Source organism: Drosophila willistoni, assembly GCF_018902025.1.
Source record: "Drosophila willistoni isolate 14030-0811.24 chromosome XL unlocalized genomic scaffold, UCI_dwil_1.1 Seg141, whole genome shotgun sequence".
Taxonomy (NCBI): domain Eukaryota; kingdom Metazoa; phylum Arthropoda; class Insecta; order Diptera; family Drosophilidae; genus Drosophila; species Drosophila willistoni.
In genome coordinates this window covers 8,761,331-8,772,709 of record NW_025814052.1, presented here as the reverse complement: position 1 = coordinate 8,772,709, position 11,379 = coordinate 8,761,331, and positions in this window count along the sequence as shown.

The following is an 11,379-nucleotide window of genomic DNA, read 5'->3' as shown; positions in this document are numbered from 1 at the left end:
ACATATCTATGTGTGTGTGTGTGTGTATAAGCGGGTCGCAACGTTTTCTGGCTTTTTGGCAACTAACGAACATTTTTTCTAATTTTTTAAATAATGATTTTCTATGATTTTGAAACATGACCTAAGTCATGTGGAGTGTTTCTGTTATCGGTTCATTACCCACTTAATTCTGATGGATAAATTTTCATTGATTTCGATATGACCTTCATGTTATATGCCTACAGGGTATGCAAACAGAAATAGAATTTTATTAGTCAAGACCTCGGCTAGCCGGTTTATGTGTACCCACTATACATACACACATATGTATGTATGTATATGTGTGAACATATGTATATGTACGTATGTTGTGTATGTATGTGCATAAAATCGAAGTTTTTGGCCCACATACATTGAATGCATGGCACGTGCCGATTGCTGACTACTGAGTGCCCCGTCAACGAGTCACAAAACTAGTGGCAACGACAAAGTCACTAAACTTGCCTAGTAAATTGTTTCCACTACTTTTTTTTTCTCTCGCTCACTCTTACTTTTCTCTTGTTTGAAACACCCATTAACCCCCCAACATATATTTTTGTTTTTGCATGCGAAAACATGTCGAAAGCATTAAGTACAGAAGCTACTTATGGATACAGAAACTTAAGTATGATTAAGTATTTATTATGAATAATTTTCTCTTTGCCGAGTTTGATGAGGCAAAAGATGACATGGAACTTTCAGAGCTAAGCTCAATGTAGTAAGTGTTTGTCAAATATATCGAGTTATGGAATCCACACCCACACACACACACACATCAGATACACACATGCATATATACATGTACATATGTATGAGTATGTATAGAAAATGAAAAATTGAAAAAATTTTGCTGGCCAGTGTCGACTTTTGGGTGCAATCAAAGAGCAGTCACGTGGCCCAGGGGCAAATTTACTTAGTTTCAATTTTCTTTTGCCTGACCAGAAAAAGAATTTTTCCCTTATTTTCTTCTTTTTCTTTTGGTGTACATGTGTGTAGAATGAAATCCCTTGGTGCACAGGAATTTTCTCATTTTGTTTGTCCTATTTGACTGTTCAGTTTGTTGCGGTTGTCAGGGCCAGGCCAAGTAAAGAAGAAAACATAGAACAAAAGTCTTTCAACACAATCATGCAAATGCTTACTTAATATTAAAAAGGAAAAGTGAAGCTTTAAAACTAAATCAAATGTGTTATTGAGAGATTGAGCTCAGAATTTGCAATTTGATTTAAATTGAATTCATTACATTAAATTGTGTTTGATCATTTCGATTAAATTAAGACATTCCAGGGATACATTAGCTCGATTGCTAATTAATTACTTTTAGTTTTTAAACTGTTTGCAGAGATTTAGTTAAGTTAAATGTGAAACAAATTAAATGGAATATCTATCTTTTAAATTAAATGATTTAACTAATCATGTAAACTACATGTAGTTACCAATTAAGGGTACAACACAGATGAATAAATTATTATAAATATCAATCCTAAAAGTATGCAGAGATATCTTAATTTCTGCCTTCAAGCAGCGAACCACACAGTGCACATTAGGCCAGATTTTGTTTTATTTGGCATAATGTGCAAAATTTTGTAAATTGTTATGAAAAGTTAACTTAATAACTTAAAAGTGCATACATAGAATCAATAATTTAAAAACTTTTAAAGGCAGCGGCGTATTTTTCACGAGCTTATAAAGTCAGATGTCTGAAATTATTGCTCAATTTTGCGCTTTTTCTCAACATCTTTGTCGACAAAATGTACAAATATTTTGAACAAAACCATCAATTTTGTAGTTACGGATTGTCTTTGTAAATTCTTATTTAAAAAAAAAGACTACTTAAATTGTTGGCATATTATCCATAATTTTACTCCAGTAAAAAGTAATTTTGATCAATTTGGACCAACAAATCATAATGTGAGTGTTTATCATACACTGTGCTTTAATGCCTGTTATTAACTATTTATTCCAATTTATCTCATTTGTAATATAAGCCGAATTTTAGGCGCAAAATCCTGTACTCTTGGATGTGTGTGATGGAAATCGAGATGAGCCAATTGCAAAAATACAAAATTCAAAATTCTATTTAGTCACTGTTCGTGACTTTTCCGTTTGTATGGGAGCTATATGATATAGTGGTCCGATCGGGCTGAATCCGAGATATACAACCCCTGCAGTATATACTAGCCCTTATGCTAAATTTCAGCTCTGTTGCTCTTACGGTCTAGAAGGAGTTTGCGTTGATCCAGACGGACAGACATGGCTATATGAACTAGAATATATATACTTTATATGGTCGGAGATGCTTCCTTCTATGCGTTGCACACTTCTGACCAAAATTAATATACCCTTTTTGCAAAAATGTCATCGATGACTTTACTTAAAATGTCACCGATGACTCTTCTAATAATCTTACCAATACTTTTCTTAAAATGTCACCGAAGACTTTGTTTTTAAATTTTACCGATGATTTTAATGGTGTCGACTTGTGCAATTCGGGTAAAAGGAGTGCTTCCGAAGCATTGGCAACAGTTCTCGCAGGTGCTAAAAATTTCACCCTTTTATCCCTTTTTGTAGATGCTGACTTCATCAATTTTATCCAACTTCTCGTAAATCAATAGTTCACCAATCTTCTAAAAAACATTCCTGAATGATTTTTTATTTCTGCTTAAATATTTGATATTCTAACTTTATTAACTTTAAAGAAATGACAAAAAAACATTCTTTATTTCTAATGAAATTGTTGCATTAAAACTTACATTTGAAAATCTTAAAATTATAAAATGTATGGAAACGTTGGGTTTAAAAATTCTTAAAGTAATGTACTTTTTAAAAAAAAACGTTAAATTTTTTCAATAATCTCTCTCTTTTAAGCTGAAGAAAGTTGAGCTTCATTTGCCTTATTTTATTCAAGTATTTTTGTTTACCACGTTTGCCAATATTTAGAATATTAATTTTTGGCACTGAACACATAGAAACTAAAAGTTAACATCTTAAGGAAACATACAACAAAAAATTACAAGGAAAAAGTGTTTTCCGGATTACTCCGGGCCCGAACTCGTTAATCTCAAAAGCTTTTCATATGCGTTTTTTTTTTGTGCTGAGTGCATACTTATTGCCGGATTGACAAAATCGGCTACTGTGCAATCACGACTACAACTACCTACGACTTGTATATAACAAGATAGTTATCCATATTCACAATTACATTTTACATCGAAATTCATCTGAGTATAGACATACATGTTAATGTAGAGTACATTAACCTTATTTACTGGATTTACTAACAATTCAGTGAAATTGTCATTGCTGTCATCTCTCTCAAATGCTAAAACCACAATGCCTCAATAGTTTAATTGCTGGTTGAAGCTGTTGTTGTTGCAACTCTGCAAACTCTTGGAATACTTTCTGCAAAGTGTTAATTAATTGAAGCTTCTCCTGCCATTTTGTAATTGGAATGCCATCGCATTCGCATTTAATGTCATTAAAAAAGCATTTTGTGGCTGCACTCAAGTGGAAGGCACTGAATTTGAAGTCTGTCAATGGGTTTGTTGACAGCGAGTCACATTGTTCAGGCAGTGGCATCGGGGCAGCTGGGGCAAGTTTCAATTACGTTCCAGTTCAGTTCAGTTCGGTTCAATGACATGAGTTGATTTTATGTCAACCTAGCGGTCAATCTTGGCGCGTTTGTAATTATGTATACGGGACCACAAAAGGATAGAAAGGGGGTGTTGGTGGTGATTGGTGAAAAATGTATGTGTGTGTTTGCACTTCGTCTTCAAAGTGTCTCTAATTTCACCAATTTCTGACACAATTATGAAAGTCTCTCAGTGAAAGTGCCCAAAGGCTTAAGACGCAGCTGCGACGTCAGGCATTAGTCCTTTTGTGTCCTGAATTCTTGGAAATTTCAACACTTTAAATGGTGTCGCCAGGCTGAGGACAAAGAATAGAAAATGTAATGGCCAGAGGATGTGCCACACTTCCTGATGGGCAACACGAGGAGCACATCTCGTTAGTATTCAATTTGAATTGCCACTCCCGCCTGCTGTTGTAAGTACATCCTCTGCTTGCTCTCTTTTGCCTGCTTTCGCTTGGCCTGAAGTATTAAAACTATTCCATTTTATTTTATGACATTTATTCTATTTAATATTTTGCCAACGACCATATGACCAAGTAACCACTAAATTGACGGGGAGATGGGCAACAGAGGGTTGTGGTACAACAACAATTGTCGTGACATTAGGCCGCATTATTTAGGCATTTGCTCTGCATAATCCTGCCCATGCTCCACCGCCACGGGACACGTCTGAATGCCATAAACAGCAGACGACAACGTCCGGTACAATCAAATTACGACGAAGGGCGAAGCAACGAAACACCAACGGGGGCAGGAGTCAAATTATGCTGCCGGGCAAGGTCAACATCAGTATCGGGAGCAACGTCAATGGCGTCAATGGGCTTTGGTACGAGAAAGATGAGTGAATGAATGTATGAACAAATGGATGGGGTATATATCCCGTCTCCTTCTTTTAGAAATAAAAATAAATTAGCAACTGACGAATTTTGATGAAAATTTTCAAATAGATTGAATGTGGCTTGTCGTCAAATTTATAACCAAGAGATAAGGCCGCATATCCTGCGCTTAGAGCAGGAGCAGGAGCAGGAGCAAACCCGAAAAATCACCATCACATCATCATCGATGACAAATTCATCGATTTACAAGCTGTCTGGCCTGAGATTTGCCTAGATTTATTCGACCTACGTGACATTTATCAGTATACTGAATGTGAAAGGAACTTTCAGCGAAATTGTTAGCCCAAGTGAGTGAGAGAGAGAGAGAGAGAGAGAGAGAGAGAGAGAGAGAAAGAGCGAGCAGCATACGAAGGTTGCACTTCATGCTGAGCTTATTTATGAATTTGCCATCATTTTGTTTGTTTTATTACCAATTGAATTTTCTTTTGTCGTTTTTTGTTTTTCTTGACTTGAATTTTGGATCTCAACAACAACTGAGATTTCTATCTTTAGGAGTTTAGGAAGGCGGCATAACATACAAGAAGAGGGATAAGCTGGCTCATTGTTCCAATGCTTACAATGGAATATACAATGAAAAAACAATTTGGCCTTTAAATTTCTTGTTCGACAATATTAAATGAAGTCAAGCGGGATCCACGTGTCTGTGTGTGCGTGTGTGGCTGAGACCAAAGCATGCGAGGGTCCTTCAATGGCATAATGACGGATTGCTCACGCACAATTAGTCAAACACAAACATGGACACAGCCAAAAACTTAACTTATTCTTCTCTTCCCGATCCCCCATCTCCCAGGACTTTCATTCAGGGTGAGCGTTGGACTTGCGTCCAGCAGGAAGAGGCAACAGAGGCATTGATGCCGAACACGCAAATTTCATGGACGGGCACTTTCACTTTCCGCTAGACCCTTGCAAACACACTTGGCAAAAAGGGAAATAGTAGACCATTTGGTGCGGAAAATGCTCGATTCTTGCGATTTTTCGGATCCAACTTTATTGTGCTCAGTGTTCTATTGGACTAGACGCCTTGTTGGGCTCTAATCAGCATTTTATAGTCGCAAATCAAAGGCGTCCTCTTTCCAATTATCTACAAGGACACATGTGAAACTCTCTCGTTTCCCGTTGCGCATTCCTTATGCCCTCATCATCATCATCTCCGTCATTATCATCGTTATTATTGTTCTCGTTTGTAGTATATAATATATCCTGGGGCTAGCCACTTGCTCATTCGCAAATGTTTTTTCTGTGTTTATTTTATGGTTGCCTATGGCAACTTTTTTCTTTGGCTTTGTTTTTACTTTTGTTTTTTGTTCTCCTCCAAAGTGGCTGTCATGTCTTGAATATTTATTTGCCCGAGTCGTCGTTTAGCGAAAAGTTTCTAAATTAATCATTTATTTTGGCCAAGTGGAATCAATTCAGTTGCTATAAAAATCTTCAACCGAATGGGTGGCATCAGGGATGCGGACGAGGGTAAACATCTGTTGACATTCATCAAAACTCAATTACTTGTCCCCAAAAGACTTTATTAAATTTTTGTTTGTCAGTGGCGACACCTGGCGGTCAAATTATCAACATAAAGGCGTCGACAAAATAAAAAGAAAGGAAATGATGACACCCAAACGAAACGAAACCAAAAACCAAAACACAACTCAAGGACCCTTGTGAGCATCGGCCATAGTGAAATATTTATATCCTTTCTATTTCACATTTGAAGCACATATAAATATATAGAGCATTCTATTTTTATCTAATCATCATAGGTTATTATTCCAATTGCTGATTTCTCTTTAACACTATTAAATAAATTTTTTATATCTTTGAATCTAGGATTATATATTATATTTGATAGTAAAATCGTTATACATTTATCTATTATGTTTGCCAAAATGTTTTAACAAACCAATGTACTTGAAAAAAAGAAGAGAAATTACTTTTGCTTTACCAAGGCAAGTTGTTTTGGTGCTGAAATTGGTTCGGAGACTGCTTCTTGGCCTTCTACTGAAGTCTATGAATAAACTTTTTACTGTATCCCACCAAAGAGGGTATTATGATTTAGACAGAATGTTTGTAATATGTATCTATGTATATATAGAGAAAGCAAAATATATGTACTTGTCCATTTTAAACACATCTCCTTCCTCATTATCTACAACCAATTCTTTGTTTGATAGCGTAAGTTTTATCTCAACAAGTTTTATCTACTACTTTGTTTTCTTTGTGTTAACAACAATAGAAAGTAAATTAAAGTCCGCGCTAGACATTATTGACTGAAATTGGACATCAATTGGCAAAGTTAGGCCACTTCCAATTTCACAAAACTTATTTTGCTGCAATCGCTGTCGTGCAAAATCGACCTTTATCCTAGGTTTGGCAATTTTCATTCAATTTTATTCAGCAAGAAGTATTAAATTTAGTTTTCTTTGGGGTTGGAGAAATCATGTTGTAACACGTCATCAAAGTCGAGGAAATTATAAAAATTACTAAGTGTCTCATATATTTTATTTTACCCTTTTCACAGTTTTCAATTCACTATAATGAACAAGATATCCTTAGATAGAATTTCTCTGTTATTTCTATAACAAAACACACAGTTTTGTAAATTAATTTATCCAAATTAGAGTTTTGATACCAAATTGGAGTTAATGAAATATTGTTTTCTAAAAAGTATATATATATACAAGGTGGCGCGAAAGAAGTCATCCGATGTTGTTTGGCTCTTATTTTTTTTCTAAATGAAAAACTTCAATTCGGTTTTTTGATTATGTTTATTTATACTTTAGAATTAATTGTGTTAAGTCGAGAAGATGATATCGGACAAATGGGCGCCGTCACAATTGATTGCCATTCGGGCTCGTTTTATGGCATTTTCCATCACATATTGGCCCTATCGAAATGTTTGATTCGTCAGTATGTCAATATCTCTGTTTTGTTTTCTTTTTGCTTTTGTAAAAGAATAGAATATTTTCAAACGTAGCTAACCAATTAACTATACGGCGTATTGTGTTTATATACTTTCATGGATTCATCGTTTTACCAGTTGAGAATTTAAGCTCCTTAACAAAAGAGATACAATTCAAAATGATCAGTTCTGATTGTTTTTTAATTGCTCTTCTTGTGACTTCTAATTTGACATTTATTGATGCTTCTGTACATTGAAATAGCCAAAATCAAGGTCGGCATTCTATTCATATTGGTTCTGAAAACAATTTTATTTGTTCTTTAGCCTATCATAAGCAAAAGCGGCAAATTGTAAAGAAAACAAGAAATGTTTTTGATCATTTAAAATTATTACTTATGTGTGGTCTTTTAACAAAGACTCATCTCTCTCCTCAAAATAACATACTTAGTCGTCAAGGCTTGGACCCAGATTCCCCACTGATCTGAACTGTAGCTGAATTTGCATTACTCTGAAAGGGAATAAATTAATTCGTGCTCATGGCTCTTAAGCTGACCCTGCACAAAAAGGGTAGCATACTTTTATGGGCTGAAAATGCTTCACTAGGATGTCAAAGAAATCGGAAACCGACTTATTCTGCAACATTTGGATAATATTGCGTTTGATTATTTGTAAACATTTTTGTTTTTATACTTAATAAAAAATGAATTCTTGAAATTTTAAAATTAATATTTCAAATTTTTTGGTTGTGTAATAAATATAAAACTATTTTTCCTTATTTTTGGCACATGCATTTCAATTTTCCATTCAGATTTATTCATATTTTGCATTACACAACCCTAATGCCCCCGGTCAATATTTAATCTGATGCCATCAGCATTTCATTCGGGAGATTTTCCTCCAGCGGCCAATGGCCGTAGGCCATGATTGAGCCAAGCCATGGCTCAAAATGGTGGCTCAATCAAGAGCCCCAACCCACCTCTGCCCCCACCCCAGCAAATCTGTTGTTGTCAGTTTGGGTTTTCATTTTTACCATGCACATATTTGCGTGGCTTAAAATTTTAGTTAAAATGCATTTCAAAATTATTTCAACTACACCAAAACCTTTGTCATGGTTTGGATATCAAAATTGTTTAAAATCGAGAAGTCGAAATTCAAATTTCAATTCCAAATGTTAAACGAGTTCAAGTGAGAAAGACAAATCGGAAGAAGACTGCTCAATTAGCGAAAGATCTGAAAAAAAATGTCGTTATGAAGATGACGAAAGCCAGTTTGACGAACCCGGAAACAGATCAGACCGAATTTTTCTTGTGGAAGTGAATCAGATAAAGAATCAGTGGCTCGCAACTCCCTTCATAGTGTATACATCTATTGATGGATATACTTTTATACCTCCAAAAGATACTATTAGTCCAGAAGATAATGTTAGGTACAACTGCATTAAGGAGTTTAATGACTGGAATCTTAAAGAATAAATGTTTTTGGAATGTCAATGGGAAACGGAATTATTAGAATGGATAGTAAAACAAATCATCCTCATTATTGCTTTCCATGGAGACCACATCTGTAGCAATCAAAATACCCGTAATATTAGGTTTTAGAATTTGAAATTTAATTTTCCAAAAATTCACCAAATTTTAGTTTTTAAAGTCCTTATGTAAACTTAAAGATTTCTAATAAAAAAACTGATACATTAATTTACGGGCTGTACTTTTGTCAATTTCAAACCGATTTCAAAAAGCTAAATTTGAAAAAAAAAATGCACTTTGGTATATTTTAAAATGGCATCCAACAATTTGATTCATAATAAAAATAATTTCCATCCGTTTTTTTATGAAAATTGGCCAAACATTTAATTCTTGAGATTTTAATGCAGTTTGGAAGACATTATTTCAACTTGAAATTAAAGGTATGGAGTTTTGTTAATTTACTATATTTTGGTAAATGAATGAATATTGAATCAAGTTTTAAGTGATCATGCATACTTCAACAGCGCTCTGCGAAATTGAATTCAAAGCAAAAGCATTCAGGAAACTATTCTTTTCCTTTGCATAGACATGAGCAAAAAAGCAGACAATGGGTTTACGTTCAGCTTTAAGTTCAGAATGGCTCTCAGCGAGAGTATTCTTTATGCCTGGGGTCAGTGCCGCTGCCGAGAGTGAATTGATGTACGACTATGGAGGTTGAGGAGAGAGCGGGAGCGAGAGTAAAGAAATTTTACGCCCACTTTAAGGCTCAGTCATGTTCGTGTCCTTGTCGTCGTTGTCTTGCACACCATCAACCATCACTCACACGCTTCAAAGCACTTGCATCATTTGCACTCAGTTGGAGCATGAGCAGGAGCAGGAGCAGGAGCTTCTATCAAAGAGCTCAAGAACTGGTGACTGTCACCAACTGCAACAAAAGCGAATGAGAAGGATATAACTGAAAGACAAGACACTGGACCAGCGACAAGCAGCTTCCTGCTTCCTGCTCTTTGTTGCTTCTTCAATGCGGCAGAAAGAGAATTTTGCTTATTAAACAAATGCATTTTCCGTGAAATTAAAGAGTTTCAGTTTTATGTTTTTTTTTTTAAATTGAAGTCTAGCAAAAGAAGGAACATAAATTAAACTAGAATTACATTTTGACAAATTGTTAACATTTAAGATATTCAACTGAGAACCGACTGGATCTCTACACAATACAATTTTGAATAATTCATTGACAACTCTCAAGAGTGTAAGCAATATCAATTCGAAAATGCAAATGTAGCCAACGGAAGTGCGAAAAGGCCACAAAACGTTACCTAATTAAGTAAATACACAAATACACGCGACAGGATATGCGACATTTGCTCTCGACATTTGCCCACACTAATGAACGTGAGTAATTAGGCATAATTGGAGGCGCGTGTGAATATTTCAAAAATGAAAATTTCAAATCAACTTGCTCGTGTGAGATAAATTGGATTTGCATGCGAAATAACTCACTAGGGAGTTGGTGGACACAAAACACACACAGATATATGTACATACATACATACCACAGAGGGGTTAAAAACAATTAGGCAGGAGGTAAGGAGAAAAACTTTAATTCTGATAAATTACAGAGTTCCGCTAGAATTTGAATTTGTACTTTTCCACAACTTGAAACGTCGAATATTCGAATGAAACAGTGGGGATGGGGAGAAAAGGTAAGTTTTATCGATATACAAACGATATACAGTTGAAAATGTACAAATCTCAATTTATACTTTTCCACAACTTGAAATTAGGAACGTTCGAATGAAACAGTGGGAATGGGAAAATGGGTCAGTTTTATCGATATACATGTGTGCCCATATCGAAAAATAACCACCACTAATGAAGAAAAAATGGCTGACTCTTACAATAAGCAATAAGAAAAAAATTATGAATTTTTGGTTGCAGTCGCATACTATTTGATATTCCAAAATCCTTCAATGTAAAATAAGGGTTGTTCAAAAACGTTTTGACTATCTGAGAGTTTGTTTCGATCGTTTGACAAAGGCACTCACAAGAAATTATGAATTTACCTATGTATAGTTTTTCCCACTCACATATGTACATATGTATGTATGTATGTGTATGTATGTACGTCCATATCGGTGGGATGGGGTGTGTGGAATTGTTTCTCATTCCTGTTGTTCTCAAGCCCACCAAACCATTATCCAGAGGCTGTGGAATGGAATGTGGTTTTACAAAAATAATTAGGTAAAATACCATGCCACATTGAATAAATTACATTGATTAACAATAATTACAAACCCCTAAAATGAGAAATTTGCGACTTAATTGAATTGAATTTCTTTTCGCTCGCCATAAGAAATCCGTTAACAGTCTTCATTAAAAATTCTCATTGAGAAATTTACGCAACAATTTGTCAGAAAGGAGCCCTACTCCCGCATTTACCACATTTATTAATTGAATGAGGGCATCCAACATTTTCTC